Source organism: Anomaloglossus baeobatrachus, chromosome 2 (assembly GCF_048569485.1).
Source record: "Anomaloglossus baeobatrachus isolate aAnoBae1 chromosome 2, aAnoBae1.hap1, whole genome shotgun sequence".
Taxonomy (NCBI): Eukaryota; Metazoa; Chordata; class Amphibia; order Anura; family Aromobatidae; genus Anomaloglossus; species Anomaloglossus baeobatrachus.
Window position 1 is genome coordinate 178,812,327 of NC_134354.1, and position 25,265 is coordinate 178,837,591.

The 25,265-nt window shown below is 45.1% G+C and overlaps 1 protein-coding gene across 1 annotated transcript in view; it reads left to right on the forward strand.

Annotated features, from left to right (window-relative positions):
• The first annotated feature begins 9,730 nt into the window (after positions 1-9,730).
• Positions 9,731-25,265, forward strand: part of BCOR (BCL6 corepressor) — a 213,949-nt gene continuing 198,414 nt past the window's right edge. Inside the window, exon 1 of the mRNA XM_075335504.1 lies at positions 9,731-9,754. The gene's annotated coding sequence lies outside the window, so the exon portion shown is untranslated. The remainder of the gene's footprint in view (positions 9,755-25,265) is intronic.

Genomic DNA, 25,265 nt, shown 5'->3' on the forward strand with positions numbered 1-25,265 from the left:
CCCTACAAGATTCAATAGCCGGCCCTAACATATGCCAAACGTGCCCTGGTCACTATACATTGTGCTGTATGTTGAATGGCCAGTTTAAAGGGTATGTGTCAAGTCTAGAAATGTTATTTACCTCGAGATATAGGGTTAATCATTGGAGCAGTTACACTCACTGCTCACTATACTGCGATCGTCACTCCCTTGCATACTCATTGGTTGCCTGCTCTGCTCACACATTACACACTTAAGCCCCCCACATACATTTTGCCATCTGAATCCGCCAATATTGATTTAGTTCGTCCGACAGTCTAATGTGTATGGGGGACTACAGCCTACTTATTGTTGGGGGACATGTCGGTCAGACATGTCCAATTTCGGACGATTGAGTGTGTTGTTCTCCTGGAGATAAGCCACCGGCAGACATGTCAGCTGGCAGCTTTGTCATAGAGAGAACAGGAACACTCAGCCAAGCAAGCACTCCTCTGCAAGTGAGAGTTGGCCAAGATTACCTATATGACAGCAGATAACAGCAGATCAGGCTGTCAATTAATGTGCCGGGGAGTGATTACAGTGTATAGTTAATGGGAATAATTGCTTCATACACCGCTCCATTGGCTCAAAGTGAGCAGCTACAGGGAGAATAAAACTAAACTTTCTCCCTGTAGCTGCTTCTCCAATAAGCTGGCTACAAAGGGCTTTAATGCTATTTAATTGCAGATTAGCCGTATATCTTCAGATGAATCACGTTTCTGGAAGAAAAGTGACAGATTCCCTTTAAGGCTGATTTCACACTTGCGTTGTTTTGCATCCGTCACAATCAGTTGTGTGACTGATACAACGGATGCGTTGCGGATAGTGGCACAACTGATGTGACTGATGCTGAAAAAATATGATCCGTTGTTTGTTTTTTACTGTTTTAGCGGTGGCCAGCTTTTGTGAACGATCAGCTGATAGTTCAGAAAGGCGTCCGCCAGCCGATCAACTGATCGTTCCGGCCGCTGGAACTGAATTGATAATAGATCATGGTTATTTATTGTGCGCATGCTCACAGTAAAAAACCGATCCTTCGCACACAAAAAACGTTACATTCCGCGTTGCTCCCGCCTGATGGTCAGTCAGCAAACAACTGATCCGTTCCGCAGCGGATGCAACACAGGGCCATCAGTCACAATCCGTCACTAATAGAAGTCTATGGGGGAAAAATGGATTCCTGCAAAATCGGGATACCGTAATTCCTCAAGGCGACGGATTGTGACTGAGGCAAAACAATGCAAGTGTGAATGTAGCCTAAGTAATGTAATATGACAACTGTTATAGTAAATTAGTGCCCTGTATGTGCTGGAGTGCATGCATGCAATTAGTTAATCATCAAGCAAGCGTTCATTGGAACCCTCGTTCCTGATGGTCCACCAGTATAAATACGTCAGCAATCACCTGAGAAACTGGCAAAATGTTTGTCCATAAGGTGATCATATCGCTTATACTGGCAAAAAAACCCCAAATCATCGTTATTGGCAGCACATTGCCCCGTGTAACCAGATGTGCTGCCGATAATATACTATATGGGGAAAGAATGGTCGTATTGGCCAACATTCTGTGCCCATCGGCTGATGTAAAGAGCGCCGTTCAGTGCTATTAAGGCCCATTAACAGCTTGAAATCGGCTCATCTAAATGCACCATTACATTGGATCCACATAGGACTACGATACATCGGTACCAAGGATTTTACATTAGCTGCCTTGGGTTTTGTTGAATTGTATTTTGACAGGGGAAGAGGCTTTATTTTGTCTGATTTGCAGAACAATAGTCTGGAAGACTGCAGGAGCCTGGCCTGAGATAACAAGTGCATGTCCCTGCCCCCTCTTGTCATAAGAGCTCACAGGTCGAGATGGGGGCAGACACGTCTTGCCGAGCTCTTTTACTATGGTGCATAGACCGTGCATCCTGGCTCCTATCACACCGAGATCTCACATTCCTCTCAGTTTGTTTTCATAACATGGGCTTCTGTCTGTACTTCTCCACGGCTCTTCCTATACCGACATGTTATATGAGGGTGAAGGGAATCCGCCCCCTCCTTTCCTACACTAATCAAAGATTAACGAGCGATCTCCATAAATGCTCTTTCACGCAGTTTTCTAAAGCCTGCTTCATCCGCATATTTCTGAGCACAATCGGAGCAGATCCCAGGTCTGGCGTGCAATTTTGACATGTAGTATTCGGTGACAGTGTGATAGTGGTGTCAGTCTAGCTTCTACAGATGTATTACTTCTGTTATAGGCTGAAAAAAAGACCTAGATTCATCAAGTTCAACCTTTCTCCACCAATTTTACATTATTTTTTTACTAAATTATTTATAACCCATAATGTTGTGTGTACTGAGGAAGTCATCCAACCCATTTTTAAAAGCTGTTATAGTATCTGCCATTACTACCTCTTGTGGTAGGGCATTCCACAGTCTGACTGCTCTAACTGTAAAGAACCCTTTCCTATTTAGCTATCGAAATCACCATTCTTCTACCTGTAATGAGTGCCCCCTGGACCTTAGTATTGTCTTTGGAAGGAATAAGACATGTGCCATTCTTTTATATTGACCACACATGTATTTATACATATAAAAGAAATCTCCTCTGAGACGTCTAAGCTAAACAAATCCAACTTTTCCAACCTCTCATCATGAGAGCTCTTCCATTACTTGTAATAATCTAGTTATTGCCTTTGAATTGACTCAAAGTTCTGAATATCCTTTTTATAATGTGAAGGCCAAAACTGGATCCCGTATTCCAGATGTGGCCTTACAAGTGATTTATAGAGGGGTAACAATATGTTGGCATTACAGGATTTTATCTATCTATTTATACACCCTAAAATCGTGTTTGCCTTTCCTTGTGGTAAGTGGCCTTTAATGACCTGCATTGTACACTTGTGAGATATGAGCACATGGAACCTCTACCCTGGAGATGTAAAATGTTCCTTGGTATGCAGCACTAACCTTGCTGTCAAAGCACCAGAACCCAATGGAAACCTAACAACATACCCTTTTATAAATCAGTGGCACCTGTATAAAATTAGATCCATCATACCTGTCTTCTTTCCGTTATGTCACAGCCATAGTGTGAACAGAGCCTTAAGAGTGCTTTACACGCTGCGACATCGCTAGCGATGTCGTGCGCGATAGCACCCGCCCCGTCGTTCGTGCGACATTTGGAGATCACTGCCGTAGCGAACATTATCGCTACGGCAGCGTCACACGCACATACCTGTTCAGCGACGTCGCTGTGACCGCCGAACAATCCCTCCTTCAAGGGGGAGGTGCGTTCGGCGTCATAGCGACGTCACTGCGGCGTCACTAAGAGGCCGCCCAATAGCAGAGGATGGGCAGAGATGAGCGGCCCACCTCCTTCCTTCCTCATTGCCGGTGGACGCAGGTATGGAGATGTTCGTCGTTCCTGCGATGTTACACATAGCGATGCGTGGCGCCGCAGGAACGACGAACAACCAGCAGCATGCACCACCAACGATATTATGATAAGGAGCGACATGTCACCGATCAACGATTTTTGACGTTTTTACGATCGTTGATCGTCGCTCCTTGGTGTCACACGCTGCGATATCACTAATGGCGCTGGATGTGCGTCACTAACGACGTGACCCTGACGATATATCGTTAGCGATGTTGCAGCGTGTAAAGCACCCTTTAGGCTTCCTCATACTCCATCTTCTTTTCAAAGATCTGCTGGTCTGTACGTCTATAAATGGGGATTGGAAGTGAAACATTCTCAGGCATTTTCTTAGGGAATGTCTCCTTTGTACTTAATACCATCCTATTATTAGGAAAGCACAATCTCCAGAGCAGAGCATGAAGGCAACCTAAATTGTTCCCTGTTATATAAGCCTACAGCATACAGTCCTGCCTAATCCGGGCACACATTATTTACACACTTGCCCCAGGACTGACCTGCTCCATTGTAATTCAGTGACAGCCAAGAACCGGCAATCTTTTATATTGTCGTATTGTAATATATGCATGATGCCTCTGTAAGCATAGTACATAAAGAGTCAATACGACATCAATGAGAACGGGGAGACGGCAGCGTCTATTGACTGCAGGCAGCGCGTACATTCAGGATAAAGGCAGCAGATCCGTGCTCCTCTGCGAGAGACACGGAGCCTCTACACTGCACTTCAATGGGGAGTGACTGACAGATCCTCGCCTCAAGATGTACAGATGCTGCCGCCTATCAAATATCTGAACCCCACCATCAACACAATCACATTGGTCTTGTATTGTGAGTGAAGACAAAAATGCAAAGCAGTGCAGCTCCGACCATCCCAGATATTGATGACTGTAAATTGTATCTAAGCCGTGAGTATGGTAATACCAACGCTCCCAAAGGTGATTTCACGTGTGGTAGATTTATTGCAGAAGATTTTTGAGACTGTCCCATTTGTGGTTTCCTGAAATCCATGTCCCTGCTGCCAAAACAAGAAGAATTGAGCTAGTTCTTAAGCTTGATGGCCGACTTTATGTGTCTTCATTGGGGAAAGAGGAGAAATCCGCTGCCAGACATCTCAAGCGGTGACTTATCTGCCTTAAAAACAAAAGTATTCGGCAATGAAAGTCCAACTACAGGCTCCCATAGATAGAAAACTGTCAATCAGTCCTACTCATGTCGAAATGTTCAGCCGACTTTCATCCAATGTGTATGGGGGCCTTTTGTGTCACAAATCTGCTACAAATCTGTCACATGTATATTTACCCTAAAGCTTGACAAAGACATAAGAGATATTATCTACACATCATTAGCAGATCAAGCTTATCTAAAGCCAGCCCTACAGATAAGTGGCCATTCACCCAACAGCATCTCCTGACTCCCCATACACCTATGCTCTGCTCAATGTCAGTAGTCTTCTTCCCTGAAGCAAAGGATTAGGGTACCTTCACACTTAGCGATGCAGCAGCGATCCGACCAGCGATCTGACCTGGTCAGGATCGCTGCTGCATCGCTACATGGTCGCTGGTGAGCTGTCAAACAGGCAGATCTCACCAGCGACCAGTGAACAGCCCCCAGCCAGCAGCGACGTGCAAGCGACGCTGCGCTTGCACGGAGCCGCCGTCTGGAAGCTGCGGAGACTGGTAACTAAGGTAAACATCGGGTATGGTTACCCGATGTTTACATTAGTTACCAGTGTGAGCAGGGAGCAGGGAGCCGCGCACACTAAGCGCTGGCTCCTTGCTCTCCTAGCTACAGTACACATCGGGTTAATTAACCCGATGTGTAATGCAGCTACATGTGCAGAGAGCAGGGAGCCGCGCACACTGAGCGCTGGCTCCTTGCTCTCCTAGCTGCTGTACACATCGGGTTAATTAACCCGATGTGTACAGCAGCTACATGTGCAGAGAGCCGGAGCCGGCAGCACAGGCAGCGTGAGAGCTGCGGAGGCTGGTAACTAAGGTAAATATCGGGTAACCACCTTGGTTACCCGATGTTTATCTTGGTTACAAGCTTACCTCAGCTGTCAGACGCCGGCTCCTGCTCCCTGCTCGCTTCATTTCGTCGCTCTCTCGCTGTCACACACAGCGATCTGTGTGTCACAGCAGGAGAGCGGCTTTGAAGAAAACGAACCAGGGCTGTGTGTAACGAGCAGCGATCTCGCAGCAGGGGCCAGATCGCTGCTCAGTGTCACACACAGCGAGATCGCTAATGATGTCACTGCTGCGTCACAAAAAGCGTGACTCAGCAGCGATCTCGGCAGCGAGCTCGCTGTGTGTGAAGCACCCCTTAGGGGCTGATTTATTAATTGCCTGTTGCTTATCTTCCCGCAACAAAACTTGTCAGTGAGTGAGGAGACCCTCATACATATCGATGGGTCTACTATTATAGTCTTTATTAGCATTCGCGTTTTTACCAAGTTTCTTATCGCTGGGTGTGCAACTGCTGGAACCCCCACTGTTCCCAAGATCGAAGCTTTGCAGAGCCCCATTTGAATGAAGCAGAGGTTGGTTTGGAGCACCTTAGCTCCATTCATTGACTATAGGGTACTTTACACGCTGCGATATCGGTACCAATATCGCTAGCGAGCATACCCGCCCCCGTCGGTTGTGCATCATGGGCAAATCGCTGCCCGTGACGCGCAACATCACTTACACCCGTCACACGGACTTACCTTCCCTGCGACGTCGCTCTGGCCGGCGATCTGCCTCCTTTCTAAGGGGGCAGTTCGTGTGGCGTCACAGCGACGTCACACGGCAGCCGTCCAATAGCAGAGGAGGGGTGGAGATGAGCGGCCGAAACATGCCGCCCACATCCTTCCTTCCTCATTGCCGGTGGACGCAGGTAAGGATATGTTCGTCGTTCCTGCGGTGTCACACATAGCGATGTGTGCTGCCGCAGGAACGACGAACAACATCGTACCTGCAGCAGCAACGATATTAAAGAAATGAACGACGTGTCAACGAGCAACGATTTTTCACGTTTTTGCGCTCGTTGATCGTCGCACATTGGTGTCATATGCTGCGATGACGCTAACGGTGACGGATGTGCGTCTCTAACGACGTGACCCCGACGATATATCGTTAGCAATGTCGCAGCGTGTAAAGCACCCTTATAAGGTTGCCAGAGATGACCAACCTTACCGTCATTCAGATGGAGCAGACATCTAGCAATCAATAAGCTAAATCTAAATGCACCCTTACACAGATGAAAAACAGGCAAAAATGACCATTTCTGAAGGAACTTTCTGATGTGCATGGGGCCTTTGACTCTCCCCTAATGGAAGAATGTTTTTGTTTTCAGGCCATTATCATCTCACCCTGTTGAAAACCCATGAACGCAGAGCTGAGCGGACATATATAAGGAGGAGCTGGGAGAGTTAACGATCTGTTGAAGGAATATTCAGCTGACTGTTATCTCTCAAGTATGCCTGGCTTTACAAACTTGGTATAAATCCTTTAATGCAAGGCCTTGGCTCCACTTGAATTTTACACAGACGAGTGGAATGCAATAAAACAATGCAGTGTAAAACGATGAGGCAGTGTCCATCTGCTATTTTTTTCTCATGCTATATCGGCAGTGTGATACATGTAAAGACAGGCCACGGAGAAGAGGGAGAAAGTAGTTTCTCCCTTTTCTCCATAATTGTGATCCAATGGCAAGATTTGATCACAGTCGCATGACACTCTCCCCACACTTGGAACATCAGAAGCAATATGCAAGTGGAACCGAGACCTGATGTGTATCATCTTCTCAAACATACACTAACAAAAAATTTAGGGATATTTGACTTTCAGATGAAATTTCAGGATGATCCTAAAATGCCCTCTAACCTTTTCAGGTGAACTTAATGTGATCTTAGTGATCATGATGAAAGTTGATTCACACTGAGCAGAAATGATGGCCTCCAGCAATGTTGGAAACGTCAAGGAGAACGCTATGCATCAGCCACTGTGGTCACCAGATGAGCCTTTGGTGGTAGTGTTACAGTGTGGGCAAGTGTGTCTAATCAATACAGAACAGCCCTACACTTTGTGAATTTTACAGTTGCAAGACCCTTCTCCATGAATAACATCATTAATCCAGTCATTGTGCCTCTGCATGAACAACACAGGCCTAATTTCATCTTCATAGATGACAATGCTCCAGCTCATCGAGGTCATATCATTAGGGAACAGCTGCTGGAGACTGGGGTACCTCAAATGGAGTGGACTGCACTTTCTCCAGACCTGAATCCCATAAAAAAGTTATGGGATCAGCTGAGTCGCCATGTAGAGGCTTGTAACTCTGTACCCCAGGAACTTAATGACCTGAGGGCTTCCCTCCACTACCCACCACTGTTGTTGGCTTTTGTTTCAATCAATTGTTTGGGATGGGTAAATCACCATTGCATGCTTTTACTTAAATGCCCTACTTTCATGATATTATATCACTGTAACGTGAACATTTTACGTTTTATATGAATTCCACCCGAAAACCAAATATCCCTACGTTTTTGTGAGTAGTGTACATCAGATTCTTAGCAGGTCTACCACATTAAGCCGGATCTGCACATCTGTCTACAGATAAATATTTCATTGTATGGCATGCTTTGCAAAGTCAAAGGCTGCCTTTATTTGCCTTTATATGTGTAAACTGTGGCTCCTCTATCAGGGCATTATGGTTGGTTGGTCTGAGCTGCCGATGTATACAGACACAAGTAACCATGTATAAATATATATAAAATATGTGTTTGTGTGTGTGTATATATATCTATATATATATATATATATATATATACATTATACAAAAACAGATGCGGTTCTGCATCACCGCGTTATACCTTGAAATGGTGTAGGGTAATGGAGTAGGTAATGCTCGGGTCTTCATCCACTAGCACACTGGTCATGGGTGCATGTTGAATATGGAAAAGAATTCGAATATGAGTCCTAGGAGATCAGAAGACAATGGCACAATCCATTCGATATCCAAAACTAGCTTTATTTAATCCAAGAAGAGCATTAAAAAGCGGGGAGAGAGCCGGGTGCAGGCCCCCAGGGTGGTCCAAAAGTAGGTATATATATATATATATATATATATATATATATATATATATATATATATACAGGGTGGTCCAAAAGTAGGTGGACAGTATGTGTAGTAGGGTTATCAAACATGGTGTAACGTGAAACTGACTCAGTTGCCCTTAGCAACCAATCAGATTCCACTTTTCACTCTTCACAGACTCTTTGGAAAATGAAAGGTGGAATCTGATTGGTTGATAAAGGCAACTGAGTCAGTTTCACTTTACACCACGTTTGATAACCCTATTACACATACTGTCCACCTACTTTTGGACCACCCTGTATATATACATAGTTTAGAGACACGTGTGGGTGGTGTAATTTATAGGTCATATAAACATTTAATTAAAAAATCTATGTGAAATAATGTGGATGGTACCCATGGTATAGATTAGGAGGGATACACATATAATAGAGACAGTATGTATTATATGTTGTGCCCCTGAGGCTTCAGTCGCCACAGAGTTTTGCACCCAAATTTGGGTGTAATGCTAAACCCGGATCCTGAGGAGGTCAGTCCCGGTTTCACCACATTACACACTCAAATACACATCAGGTTGCCCTGCTCCCACTGGGGACTGGGCTAGGGTAGGGTAATAAAGGGGTCACCGACAGAGTGGCACTTATAGGATGCCCTCAACAGGGGCCCCAGTCCCACTAGCTTAGGACCTGGGAGGGGGAGGTGCAGCCAGCAGGGGGAGTCAGGAGCCAACAGAACAGATAGGGAGTTCTCCAGCAGGAGAGAAACAGAGCAGTCGCATCTACAGGTGCTCCGGAGGGAAGGAGAAGTTCACACGGTTGCCGTGGGAAGAGTGATCTCTGCTCCCCATGGAACCAATGCCACACAGGGCGGCAAGACCCTAGGGAAGATCAAACTCCATGTTGGTTTTCCAGAATCTGCCTGGACGAGGAAAGTTTCAAGCTTCCCTGACTACACAGCTCCCGACAGCACAGTGCCATAAAGGATCCGGGGCCTAGGATAACGCCAGACCCCACATTGGAACCGCGGCACCTGCATATAGGGACAAAAGTTCTACTCTTGAAAACCCGGGTCCCCATGTAGGTTCAAGCCAGGGGATCCACTGACAGGCACTACAAGGAAGAAATCCACTGAACACCCAAACCGGACTGATCGCTAACAGGTTCGGGTTCGATGGATCCCATCACAGCAAGTGACCGGTATTACCTGGGTGAGCGGCACAGCACTAAAAGTGAGTAAACAACCTGGAACTGCAGCCATAGACTCTGACTCTTTATTGCCGGTACTGCCGCTCCGCGCCGCCATTACTAGTCCCCTCATCATCCACCCCGGGGCCCGCTCCACCTGTGGGGAGCGATACCATCCATAGCTGCTACTACCATCTGCCCCGGAGGACAGCGACAGCAGAGGCGGCCCATTCCCTGGACGCATACCACAGGTGGCGTCACGACATTCATCCTACTGCTATCCCCATGATCTTTTCCCCACCATTTACTGTATGCCTCAGGGCAACAAAGCCGGGCTAGGGTGCCCGTGACAACGACCGTCGACGGCCCGGCAACAAGTAGGTTAACTGCCTGCCCCGTGGGGCTCTACATATATACATATGTACTGTATGTATATACACACATAGTATAAACACACGTAGTGTAAGATGAGAGCAGTCATTCTCCCACTTACATGGGATTCTCTTTGCACGCCGTTGGCACACTACAGTCCAGTTTAGAGGAATAATGTTATCGTCACACAAGTATTTTAGATATTAGTTCGATTGTCTATATGTGCAATGGTTATTTGTAAATGCTATATAAATAGAATCAGGAATACGCAGCTTCCAGAAACATGTGGCACTGCTGCTCTCCGGGGAAATCATGGGCTCGGACAGTCAGAATCCATCTAGTAGGATAAATGTTTCCCTCAGTTGTCTGGTAAGTATATGTCATTCTCTATAGACATGAGATTGGCATGGATCACTACATTGTGAAGATTTGTCATCTCAGGGTGTGCTCAAGCTGGGAATGTAGTGTATACTATAACTGCTTGCCACTCCTGCACAGATATGTGCCCACTGCAATGGTGGACATGCCTTGTACAGGGACTCACTTTACTTCCAAAGCCGCTTGATAATAACAATTTTATTTATATAGCGCCAACATATTCCGCAGCACTTTACAATACACATACAGACAATATGAGACATTACAGAATACCGCAATTCAATAGCTACCAAGAGGAGTAAGGGTCCTGCTCGCAGGCTTACATCTACCACAGACACATAAACAGCTGCACTATGATGGGCTCCTGGACTGTAAAGGGCATATATAGTGTTCTTGCACAGGGGTCCTTTTCTGTCTGAGCCCTCTGCCCCGCCTCGCACTGCCACTCTGTCACGCCATGTGCCATTCTGCTCCGGCCGCTGCACCCTGCATCGTTTATGATCCGCGTGCTGTGTGCACCGCCAGCACATCTCTGTACGGCAGTGATCCAGGCGGATGATTGAGATTCCCAATGATGCCTGGCAGAGCAGGCGTCTGATAGGGGAGACGAGGTTTTCTCATCCTTAAACAGCAGGATGGCTCTGCGAGCGCAGAACATTTGGTAACCATTTCTGGGAAGCGGAGTGTTTACAGACGGGAGGAAAGTAGCAGAGCACTTCCTAATCTCCAGCTCACCACAAGCCAGAGGCACATGGGGTCAGAGCAGGGAAGTGAGCGGCTGCATTAACTCTGTCCCTGCCATATTCATACTGGAGCTAAAATTGTGCGCAGAGATCATTACGCATGTGACATTTAATGTACCACTAATGTCCATCCTGTGTTAAGCTGCAGTTTATCATATTTCTATGATAAAGCCGTTCTTTGTGCAGAAATTATTCTAAACATTCATCTATACAGATCTACGACACAAGCAGCTTGGCTTATTTTCATCCTCTCGCATATTGATCTATGATCCCCCTGTACAGTAACAGCCACGGTATATTGTAAGCATTGAGCACCATGTAAACCAATAAGATATACCATTTATTCGCCATTATAGCATGTATAGAGCAGTCAGAGCCTACACTGCTGTGTGACATAAACATATCAAGTGGTGGATTTGCTGCATTTACAAAAAATCTTAACACACACATACACCAGCAAAAAAAAAACAAATCTGTGTTTACGTTTCCACTGCGCTGACCTTCATCAATTCTGATGATGCCTCTGGAGAGTGCGGCTGCGGGGATTTTAATTTATCCTCTGCACATTGCGGTGTGACTGATCCGTGTTGTATAGCTCCATAATATGGAACCTATGGATTCTGCTGGCCCATACTGGACCGCCACGTGCCTCTGATTACAGAGAGGCACACAGTTCATTTTCTCACAGATTAAGTGAGAATCCACAAGAGAAAATTAGACATATAATGTCTACAGGTCTATAATATTGACCTTTGCATAGGTATAATTACAATTTCAGCAATTTCCGGTATTGTAATTTTTCAGAACAAAACCAATTTTCCCAGGTCTAATGGTTGTTTTTATCTCCGGTTACTCTTCGTACGGGTCCGGGTCCAATAAGTGTTCCATTATATGGTCCTGAGCTCGTCCATTGTGCTGCACAGCGCTGTGCCTCAGATGTGGCTTGCTATGCAAAGACCAGCCCTGTTTTTTTCTTTTTTTTGGCTGTTTTTTGGCTGTTGATTAGCAGTATATATATATATATGTTTACATTTATTCACTTATATAGCGCTATAAATTCCATAATGCTTTACATACATCAGCATCATCAAGTGCTCTTCAGTCTTGTTTTCAACCAGCTATATCATAAGCATTAAGGCCCCTTTACACACTGAGACTTTCTAGCGATCCCACCAGCGATCCCAACCTGGCCGGGATCGCTACAAAGTCTCTGGTGAGCTGTCAAACAGGCAAACCTGGCCAACGACGCAACAGCGATCCGGACCTGCAGAACGACCTAGCTAGTCATTGGGAATGTTGTAAAGCAGCTTTTTGAAAGGGAAGTCGCTAACGAAGTCGCTGTAAAGTCCTCTTTACACACTAAAACTTTGCTGCACAGCGGGAAAAAAAGGACCAAAGAATGGTCCTGAACGATTTGTAGCGATCACAACTTCACAGCAGGGGCCAGGTCGCTGATGTGTTTAACACACTGCAATGTCGCTGGGGAGGTCGCTATTACGTCACAAAACCGGTGACGTTACAGCGATGTCGTTTGCGATGTTGCAGTGTGTAAAGCCACCTATAGCTTCCTTTTTTTATTGCTGTTTACGTTTACATACTTTTAATTTTAATTTATTTTTTATTTCCGTAAGTCCATGATCCAGGCTACATTTTTAGGTTCTAATAATTATGTATAGTACATACATTGCGCTTCATACACAATTTTTGTCGCCTGGCACACATTTGTCAATAGACCTGAGTGACACATAGACTCACAACTTATGCTACCTATATGTAAGCATCATTTTTAAAGGAACTATAAACCTAGAAATTTCTATTACGAAGAAGAAAAACGTGTCCATAATGTGTCATTCTACAGGATTTTCTGCATGCTTCCGGAATAAGAAGTGGGTAATCCATCTAAGCCAAACCTTAATCACGTACAGCATGGAAGGTACATATTGTATATGTACAAGGCTATTTCTAGAAAGATATGCCTTTATTGTATTATTGTGTGTATATATATATATATATATATATATATATATATATACATATATATATATATATATATTGCATTTTTCTTCCTGTATTCTAGTAAATGCTGTTCTCATAGCCGTTTCCTACCCCGGATGAGTGATGGGATTAGTGCATTACGTGGCACAAATAGGCCTCTCTTCTCTGCAGCGCAAGGCAGGCTCTTCCTGACAATCAGAGCTGTGCAGACTGATTCCCGAGCAATTATGTGGAGCCTGCACGGAATGATTTGTGTAGTCGTATTAGAAGTCTTCGTGTTTGCGAGCAATTTTTATCAGGCCAGGGAAAAAAAAAGACTGCATTTCATAATTATGTCTTAAACGGGTAGCAGCCCTGAAAATATTACCTAGCACATTAATACAGTACTTGCCATTTACATATAATTTGCACACCAGCATATTGATATTTCAGTATGGTATTTTATTTTCTGTGTTTTTTCAGCTACTACAATTTAGACCATGTTACGTTTTGCATATTTATCTATTCTGCACACACACATATATATATATATATATATATATATATATATATATATATATTATAGTTCTTGCTTCCCCACCAAGTGCATGTGAATGGTTATTTTATATGCCATATACAAGCTTCAAATAATCTAAGTGAAATATGGAAACTAAAGATTTTACAGTATACAGCATATTCATAAATTCCACCGGATAAAGGTACTGATTACAATAGGGATAATTTCTGTACTGATCTGTTGGGCAATTCCCGGAAAAATCTAAATTTAACCTTCAGATTTCCACCATAGATTTCCCTATGGCAAGTTGCTGTCCAAAGATTGCCAAGGCATTATTTGCTCACCTGCTTCCATGCTTCATCTCTTACTGACATGCAGAGATATGCATCTGTCATGTCGTACTTTGTTACCAGTTGGTGCCCCTTAATATATAAGCCGGCTTTTTGCATGCAATGCTGTTCACCTCGTCACAATATATGAGCTATAGGATTTCCGAAATGGAAATATATCATTAATAGTGCAAAATTGGAAGAGTATGAAGTTTAATAAGCTGTGATCGCCTGCTGGATATGACAAGAAGGGATTTCAATTCTTAGGTGGTGTGCTCAGGACACTCCTCCATTAGGCCGTATAGATGTAATTTGTTACCTGGTCATTATTCATTGATGTGGGCTTACCATGATACAGAATAGAGACCATTTGATATGTGAAGTTATTAAAAGGGATAGTCCACCCTTAAGTACATTTTCAGCAATTTGTGCAACTTACCGAATTTTAATGGTGTGTAGTATGCACTGTGGAGACACGGGGGTCAGTGGGTGCTCTCTTCTGCTGGTACGGCCGCCTTTAGAAAGACAGCATGACCCAAGGCTCATCCCAACTGAATGCCCGACCTCCTTAACTGTGGGCAGAACTCTACTCAGACAACACAGGGTGAGGGAATCACAATATTAAGACTTTATTGGATCCCCAAACAATTAACGGCATATGGCACATAACCAGCAAAACCACAGAATATAACCGGCAACAGTTTCTCACTCTTCCGCTGGCTCACCAGGGATTAGAATGTCCTTGTCTCAGAGCTTCCAGGGCTACTTACTTCAAACCAGCAGCACCTTGCTTTCGGCGGTCACCCACCAAGAATGGAATAACGCCAGATTTAGGAAGCTGGCTGAGGTCCGCAATGTCTGTAGTCCGGTGAATGGATTGTCCCAAGCTGGTTTCCTTCCTTAGGTAGTCCTTGATATTTCAGCCGAATCCTTGCATTCGATGCTGAAGTCCATGTAGTATTATAATCCAGGTTCAGCTATGGCTTGCCAATTGGATCCGCAGGTCCTAGATTGGAATCATGTAGCAAGAGTCTACCTGGGCAATTGACAGTCCTCCTTCTTATACCCCTGAGCTCTCCATTCAGACCAACACGTCTCACATTTTCACGATTGGTGGATAAGACTGGGCTCTTATTGGCTAGATCTCAAGCCGCATATAAAATATCCCTATTAGTAATGGTCTCTGACAGTGACAAGGGAGATGCCCAGCCACATCACATCCAACAATACAATGGAGGTTCACACAATTGATTTGTATGGGTATCTGATCCTCTCTGGTCAAGGTAATTATATGAGTCAACAAGAACTTTAACACTAGACTCAATAAAAAGAAACAATGAGGGCTTATCCCCCGTTTATAAACAAAATATCTTTATGTCCGACTGAATGTTAAGAAACTTTAACCCTTCCTAGGCACTGACAAAGTCCATGTCGTCACATGCACAATGTTAGGATTTGGCCTTCACCAATTGAAGGTGGAGGCCAAATCCTAACAGTGTGTATACTACACACCATTAAGATTTGGTAAGTATGTAATTTATATACTTGTGGTCTCGTGCCAAGTAGAGTCTCTACTGATGCACTCAGTGTTTTAATACGACTGAAAACTTAGTCAGATGGACAACTTCATTGCAGGTGGTAATACTGTAGAGATTTTAGACTACCCAAAAGCTAATTGAGCCCTTTTGTTGCCATTTACCTGTGTTTTTTATGACCCGCACAGATATCAATTGATGTCAGAACCCTTATCAAAACGTTGTTCTGCTTGTGTTGGATTTTTTCGGCTGTTTTTGTGTGCTATCAATGGAAGCCCAGGAAAGGACACATAAAATCGGCACAGAACAATTGGAGATTTGTCATTTTATTGAATTTACCATGAACAACAAGTTGATCATAAAAAAGGCATCTGAAACCCTTTTGATGCTTTTCCACAGGAAAAATACACAATGGATTTTTGTGTGAAAAATCGGCAGTAGCAGTGTTGTTAATGAGATTTCATGAACTCTCTTTCACACGATGTGGAGAAAATCTGCAGTGTAAATGTATCCAGGACTCCAGATTTTAAATATGCAGCATGTCAATTTGTGGTGCGGATGTCACTGAGGATTTCACCCTTTTCAGCACAAAGGATGAAATGTGCGTTAGAACCGCATCTCTTCCAGAACGGTATTTACCTCTGCTGGCTCCGCTGCAGTTTTTCCTCCGTAGATACTCGGCATGTAGGAATATATGCTTACTATGGAGAGCCCAAGACAGATCTGTTATTGTGTATGTTCATTTGCTGTCAGAACGTAGATATGTGTGCACGTTTGATGAAAATGTTGGGTTAAAGATAGCCATCCTTATCAATCCTCCTATTAACAAAGAAATGCAGGCTAGAAATGACTAGTGTGTGCACATCTGTTTTATATATGCACGGGACGCTACGTATAAATATTACAGCCTATGGATTATGACGTGCCCAGAGGGTCACCTCAAATAATAAACCCAGCAGTGTGGAGACGAGCCACTGTTGGGCTGGTTGCCGGCTTCAGTGGCAGATGAAGGATTATGTCCCCCACCATCCTATAAACTAATGAGCTTTGGAGCCTTGTGATTAGACATGCACGGGAGTCCGCTAGGAGAAGATCCTGACAGCATGAAATATAATTTGTGATCTAGAAGACAGTTTCCAGGATAATCTCATTACGCTCCACAGACTCCCGGTGTTATTCTGTAGAAGGCGGACAATGATCAATTTACATTGACCTAGGGCCGGCAGAGCTTTTAGATGGTAATTGCCACATTGATTTGCATTGCAAAAGGAAGGGGGGTAAAATTAGAGGCGGAAACCAAACAAAATGAAATGTACTATGAAGGTGTAAAGCTGAGGATCGAGCATTATTCCATACCTCTTTCATGTGTTGCAGATTCATATAGCTGTAATACTATAGTGTTACGATCCCTATGGTGGTCTCAGTGTGGTACAATTATGGGATGGTTATCTGAAACCAGAACCGTGCACATGATCATATAATGGCATGGTGATGAGATTTTTAAGGTTAAAAGTTTTCCTGATTTTAAAAAACAGGAGTCAATCTTGTCCTTGATACTAAATACACAGATCTGGTGTCCTTGGCCCAATTTACACCCAAAACATATTAAAAACATACATGTTTTAAAATCCGAAGACCCTTATGCGTTTCAGGTCATAGAGACCCTATGAGTAAGGGTCTCTATGACCTGAAATGCGTAAGGATGTTCTGATTTTAAAACATGTATGTTTTTAACATGTTTTGTGAATAAAGGATGTCTTAATTTTCACTGAAGACTGGACTATGGGTGCTGGATTACCACTTACTCTTATTAGGTTGTCCTTATTCAGCGGTGCTATATTGAATGTATGAGGCCATGTTCACACCTTGCATTATGGTGTGACACAACACTTTTTTTTCATATTAGGTTATGCATCAGAGATTAATAAATGCACACGTACTTATATATAGCCATTTTAATACACAAAAACACTCAATTGTACACTTAAGGTAAGCGACATACATGTACAGATATTTCAAAGGCAAATCTGCACATGTACTTCTTAGGCCATGTGTCCACGCTGCGGAAAATGCGCGGATTTTCCGAAAAGCTGCAGCTGGTGTGCATACCTTATCTCCTCATAGTGATGTTTTTTTAGGTTTTTGCACCCAGTTCAGACTTAGAATGGTGTTCCAAACGTTATTCCTTATTTGTTAGTAGTTTTTCGTTTGTGAACCCTCCCCAACCACACCTATTGCCAGTCCATATCATACGCATAAATAGCCTGGGTCTCAGCTTCCCATACACGGTAAGTTTTTTAACTGCATGAGAGGACACACACAAGCTAGGGACCCCAACGTAGAGAAATACTTTGGCGTAGTGTTGGGGCTCTATTGCATTGATCAATTCAGTAGCTAAATTTCTCTTGATTCATATGTTCATGGCAGTAATGCAGATTCCATTTTTCACATTTTCACTCTTAGGCTATGTGCCCACGGGGACAGTGTCCTGCGGATATATCCGCAAGACATTCCGCAGGTGCTCCCAGGAAACAGCTCCACAACTTTTGTCTGTTTCCATGCTGCGGAATGTCGTGCAGATATGGTGCGGGCATTCTGCATTGAGGATACAGTACATGGCTTCGGCACTGCATCCTCAATGCAGAATAAGTGCTGAGTGATCGGGTAAAGTTCATACTTACCTCCATCATGCAGCACCTCGCTTTCCGGCGGCCGGGTCACTGTCAGGCAGCGTCTGGGTTCACTGTGCTGGAGGTGGGCGGGCCTGAACTAGCTCCGGCTGGCACATGACCGGAGCTCGTGCAGGCTCCGCCCACCTCTTCCTTCCTGTACCTGGCTGGATCCACCGCGCTGCTACCGCTGCCGCTACACCGGACGGAGAAGGTGACTCGGGTCTCTATCAAGGCAGGTAAGTATATGGGACCCTGCGGAGAAATCCGCTACAATAATTGACATGCTGCAGATTTTTCCGCACGGAAATCCGCACGATTTCCGCTGCGGAAAAATCCGCAGCGTGGGCACAGCATTTCCCAAATGCCATAGAAATGACTGGGGAGTTGCTGTTCTGCAGATTTCTGGAAAATCCGCTGATTTTTAGCGAGAAATCTGCGGCAAAATCCGCGCATTTTCCGCAGCGTGGGCACATAGCCTAACATATAGCTATTGGATTTTTCAAGTCAGTATTCACACAGCAGTTTCTGCTATTTCATGTATTCCCCTTACATAGTCACTGGTGTGCATACCTTATCTCCCCATAGTGATGTGTTTTTAGGTTTTTGCACCCTGTTCAGACTTAGAATGGTGTTCCAAACGTTATTCCTTATTTGTTTGTAGTTTTTCGTTTGTGAACCCTCCCCAACCACACCTATTGCCAATCCATATCATACGTATAAATAGCCTGGGTCTCAGCTTCCCATACACGGTAAGTTTTTTAACTGCATGAGAGGACACACACAAGCTAGGGACCCCAACGTAGAGAAATACTTTGGCGTAGTGTTGGGGCTCTATTGCATTGATCAATTCAGTAGCTAAATTTCTCTTGATTCATATGTTCATGGCGGTAATGCAGATTCCATTTTTCACATTTTCACTCTTACATATAGCTATTGGATTTTTCAAGTCAGTATTCACACAGCAGTTTCTGCTATTTCATGTATCCCCCTTACATAGTCACTGGTGTGCATACCTTATCTCCCCATTCAGTGAAAATTAAGACATACTTTATTCACAAAACATACATGTTTTAAAATCCGAAGACCCTTATGCGTTTCAGGTCATAGAGACCCTATGAGTAAGGGTCTCTATGACCTGAAATGCGTAAGGATGTTCTAATTTTAAAACATGTATGTTTTTAACATGTTTTGTGAATAAAGGATGTCTTAATTTTCACTGAAGACTGGACTATGGGTGCTGGATTACCACTTACTCTTATTAGGTTGTCCTTATTCAGCGGTGCTATATTGAATGTATGAGGCCATGTTCACACCTTGCATTATGGTGTGACACAACACTTTTTTTTCATATTAGGTTATGCATCAGAGATTAATAAATGCACACGTACTTATATATAGCCATTCTAATACACAAAAACACTCAATTGTACACTTAAGGTAAGCGACATACATGTACAGATATTTCAAAGGCAAATCTGCACATGTACTTCTTAGGCCATGTGTCCACGCTGCGGAAAATGCGCGGATTTTGCCGCGGATTTCTCGCGGAAAAGCCGCGGATTTTCCGAAAAGCTGCAGCAGCGGCACTTCCAAGCCATTTCAATGGCATTTTGGAAATGCTGTGTCCATGCTGCGGATTTTTCCGCGGCGGATTTGCCGCGGATTTTGATCCGGAAAAGTCTGCAGCATGTCAATTATTGTTGCGGATTTTGATCCGGATTTTGGCTATAGAATGGGGAAAAAAAAAAAATCCGCATCAAAATCCGCGGTAAATCCGCGGCAAATCCGCGGCAAAAAAAAGGTGCGGATTTGCCGCGAAAGTCGCGGATTTTCATGCAGAAAAATCCGCAGCAACATTCTACCGTGGACACATAGCCTTACTTCATAGCTGCATATACAATACCCTCGTAGCAGAAGTCACTGAAGACCAAGAAAAGATTTAACGCCAATGCAATTATTAGTCCGGACGAGAAAACATATTTCTATCAAACCAAAAGATCTGCTTCAGATTAAAAAAAATACTAATGGTTATCTCCTCACGTGGGTGACCGCTCCATGTAATGTTGTGCATGGAATATCAGCAGCGGTAGTAATTGCCATTAGGAACACGTTAATTAGCGTCTGAGGTGTCGCGCTGGGAAACCTGGCTTCATGGTACTGAGATGAGTAATATGCCGGCTCTGGCTCCGCTATCGGTCGCGGAGAGAGATGAATCCTTTGTTATATGAGCTCTTATTGGCGTTCTCCCCACATAAATTACAGCTGTGCAGAGACTGGAGCGGCTTATACTCTGGTGACTCTGGCTTATTATTATTATTACTAATGTCCTTGAGTGGTCACTCTGGGGAGCCTGCTCTGCAGGGTCAAGGTCACTGACCCAGCTAGTAATTCTGATTCCTGGGGATGCCACCTAGAGATTGGCAGTCCTGATATATAAAGGGTACAGTGTAACATCCACGCACGAGGCTGCTCCGAAGTCTTAAGGGCACTTTACACGCTGCAATGTCGCTATCGATATCGCTAGCGAGCGTACCCGTCCCCGTCGGTTGTGCGTCACAAACACCATGACCCCGATGATATACCGTTAGCGATGTCGCAGCGTGTAAAGCACCCTTAACTCCAGCTAATGTATAGTGGTCACTGTGGGTACACTGAGCAGCATGAGGACGTAAGGAACAGGGGCACAAGACCGACTGTTCCCTACGTCTGCTGTGTCGATGGCAGGAGACAGGTTTTGGTGGAATCAGTGACCACTGTGTCATGTCGGGGGTTGGCATTGCCCTGCAGTATACAAATTATAAAACTAAGCATTGAATGTCTTTCATTTTGTAAGAAAATGTCACTAGGACAGCAATGGAGTTAATAAATACTTGGCTTTAAAGCATGCTGTGTGTGCGCCCCCACACACTGCCCTTTGTTTCTGCCCACTGGGGCATTCCCGCTTGTTACTGTGTCCTTCACTGGCGCCTTATGTCAAATATAAAAACACTTTGGTTTCTAAGAAAAATATGTCTTATAAATGACTCCGGTGTGAGAGGTTGTAGGAATACCCGAGGCGCTCCTTCTGTGGGTACCTGTGCACTAAGCCCATCCAAGTACGCAGGTGTTCTGGTGAGAGCGCAGTTATCATTTCTGTGGTGTAGACGTCCCTATCTGCATTATACATGAGTCGCAATGTTATTAATCAGTCTTCTGAGCCCGGCGCGCGCGTATACGACACATGGCATATCTGAGATAATGTTAACACAATGAGGCACATGTATAAAGGTGTCGTCCCCGGGAATCAGCGGTGTTGCTAGGTTACAGGATGTCACAATTGTCTGCAATAAATTTCTAAAAGTTCCTTTTTTCCTATTTCGTAAGTCGCCTTTGCTCTTGAGGAGGATTTAACCAACATTGCACAAATGAAGTACCTTACTTGTGAAAAGAACATCTGTGTCTGCCCATAGATGTGGCACACAGCACTGCAAGTCCGGACATGTTGGCACATGCCCCTTACGCTATTGATACCACTTTTATACATTTGGCACATGTATTTTTACAGTTTGCTAGTGTGATGACTACAGTGAAACATATCTACAAGGAGAACCCAAAATTTAATTCTGTTCAAGGAGGGTGGTCTTCTCAAATACGATGGCTGTATGAATAGTATATGGTGAACATATAATCTGGTCTGGATAAGGGGTGGTCTTCTCAAAGAGGTGGTCATTTGGAGAAGTTTTACGGTAGCATGGGGCACATGTATTAGGTAGCGCCCTGGTATGGGCGCCAATTGTCGGAGGGCAGCCTCTTGTTTTGGGCTTTCGGCCGGTGCCGTTTGGCCCCCACATCTGTCTCCCCTGCCCGGAGATGGCTGGTGGGGATTGAGGCACTAAGCTTGTGAGATCAGGTTTCCCGCTGAGCACCCGCAGGAGAAGTCAGCGTTTGATTGAAGTTACACTTGGTTGTGAGCTCCCTGGGGACGGCCGCCTGGAAACACTAGAGCTGTCTCCAGCCCTCCCTCCTCCCTCCGCCTGTCTCTCTCGCTCCTAAAAGCCTTTGTGCAGTACGAGGCACGGATCGCTGAGCCCTCACAAGAATGTGCTGCTGTCTCTGCTGACAGGGTTGTGTTAGCTTTCCCCAGGCAAGTGGAATTATAGCTCCTTCACAACAACACAACATAACTCTTTAGCCGATGAATATGGGAAAGCGCAGCCCACAAATTACAATATTATCCTGCACTTTGCATTTACTCGTATCGATTGTCGTTATGATCCTCCGTAGAGACCTTTCGTGGAGAGAACAGAAATTGTATATGAGCAAAAGATCGTATCTGACACTTCAGAAGATCAAGTCAATTGATAAAAAAATGGTTAAATTATCAGAAAAGCTATCACCCCCAAATGTTTATATAAAACATTTTCATAAAGGAAAACTCTTCTCATCCCACCACTGCTTCCTTAGCTCTTCATAAACTCTGAAATGACTTAAGGCACCGTCACACACACAGATAAATCTTTGGCAGATCTGTGGTTGCAGTGAAATCATGGACATATTGTTCCATTTGTACACAGCCACAAACCTAGCACTGATTATCCACAATTTCACTGAGTGATCAGGTTGCAGTTTCCTATTGAAGTCTACAGAGAAGGGAGACAGGAGCAGAGAGAGACAGACACACAAAGAGAGAGAGCATGCTGCTGCTTCCTAGTGAGCTTTGTGTTGTCCTGAGTGCTGGACTGACAGCTGCACTGCTCAGTACTGCAGTATATTGTCTGCTATGCTGCCTAGAGACAGGCTGGCACAGGAATAACTTGTCTCTGCCTGTGTATAGGAGATATCATAGCAGCTAGTTTCCACCCACTAGCTTAGGTTACAGGCCCTATTGAAGTGCATGGAGAGGGGAGGTGGAGTAGGAGAAAGAAAAGCAGAGAGCCTCACAAGGAAAGAAAAAGAGAGAGAGAGAGAGAGAAAGTGCTGCTGCTTTCTAGTGTTGTTCATCATGTACGTGACCACTTATGCTGGCTCCAAAAAACCTCATTGAGATGTAATCCCAAGATTCTGCAAGTACTCCCATCTCATATTATCTGGCATTCTAGCCTCCTACAGATCAGTGGCTTAAAGCTGTGAGTAATACAGCAATCGTACACATTGCTAGTCAGAGCCAGGATTAGCAACATCACTGCTGGGCTTGAAAATGGTGCCACTAGGATAAAGGGAACTTTGCTCCTTGCTCTGCTTTTGGTCATAGGATCACCTCTTTGTTCTGCTGCCAGGTAGCGTGGGTAGTGAGTGTGTCAGTCCGCATGACAGCAATGAGGAAATGGAGGTGTTGGGCAGATCAGGTGTCACCATGATAAATGATGGGAGGAAGACTTCACAGGGAATCATAGACAACAGAAGTCTCCTGGCTTTTTAGGAACAGAGTGTAACCCTTTAATGTTGTAAGAGAGGGTGCGTTGGTTAGGGTGTATTTGCGGGGGAGGTTGTGTGTGGCACACTATATACTTTATATACACCCTTACAGGTTTCTCCAATGAGACTTTTTTTCTTTGAGTTCTGCTCACCTCTGAATTTTTTTTTTGTGTGTGAAAGAGGTGACAAAGTTCTTCATTCTTCTCTCATCGGTGACCATCCTTGTAATATTCTCGGAAACCCTTTTAATATATTCAACAACTGTGTTAACTTAAAATGTAAAGTTATTTAAAAGGTTAAGCCCCCGTCACACATAGCGAGATCGCTGAAACATCACAGGCTTTGTGATGTATCAGTGACCTCGCCAGCGATATCGCTGTGTGTGACAAGCAGCAGCGAGCAGCCCCTGCTGCGATGTCGCTGATCATGACAAAGCGATTAGGACCATTTTTTGCTCGTTGGTCTCCCGCTGTTCAGCAGGCATCGGCATGTTTGATGGCGGGAGACCAACGAGCGCCGGTTCTGAGTATGCAGGGAGCCGTCGTTACACGGGTCGCTGGTGGCTGATGGCTGGTCGCTGTGGAGATCTGCTTAATTGACAGCTCAACAGCGACCATGTAGCAACGTACCAGCGATCCCTGATCGGATCACTGGTGGGATCACTGGTACGTCGCTATGTGTAACACGACCCTTTTCCAAACTTTTCATGTTGTTATTGTACCGCCCCGCGGGCTCGGCTGCGACCGCCGAGCTGCTCGGATCCGTGCTCGTACTGCAGGTGGTGGCTCGAGCCTCTCACGGACCCGAGGGTCACGTCGCTCTGCAAGGGAGTTGGCGCTACACACGGGGGCTTGGGTGAGGAGTTCCACAGCCCGGGCCGTGGTGGTTTGGTTTGGGATGTAAGTTCGTGACGCCACCCACGGGTTGTGGTGATTGTAGACACCACCGCTGCAGTGAAAGTATGGGGGCTCCCGGGAGAGGTGTAATGGCGCAGCTAGGTGTTGACCCCTCTGTGGGTAGGGGGTGTTGGTCCTGGGGCCCGGTTGGCGAGGGCCGGGGTGCAGGGTGAAGTGTTGCGGTGCAGTGCGTGGCCCGAAGGCACTGGTTTACTCACTATGACACAAGACACCAGAGTCTCTGGTAAACCAAACGGAGTGATGAACGGGGCCCGCAGCCGGCTGCAGCTTTTCCCAGAATAGGTTGGTGGTTTCCGCCTTTCTCCTGCACCTCTGTGTGTAAATGTTTGACTCCTATGCCTAGACACCGGTAGTCCGCTCCCCGACTTGTATATGCCGAAGGAGCCCGTTTGCCCGCAGACGCTGGCCCTTTGGGTCTCTATGCCTTGGCGGTGGCTTTACCCTGTATGGTTGGGCTGTTGTCTTCTAACGGGACTTGTGTGGGATAGGTCCTTAAGTCCAGTCCGCAATCAGTTGATTCGACTCGGCCCTGTCGGTTCAGGGCTTTGTACTGGGTCTAAGTATCCCTCCTGGTGCTCCGGTTTCCAATCGGTTCCCCGGTTCGGTACCGGCGGGCCACCGCGCGATCCCGGTCCCTACGGTTCCACCGGCTGTAATCCCAGCTCCTGCAGGCGGCCACCACCGTCTGCCTCCTTGCCAATTGTGACTGGGCTCCGACCCAGCC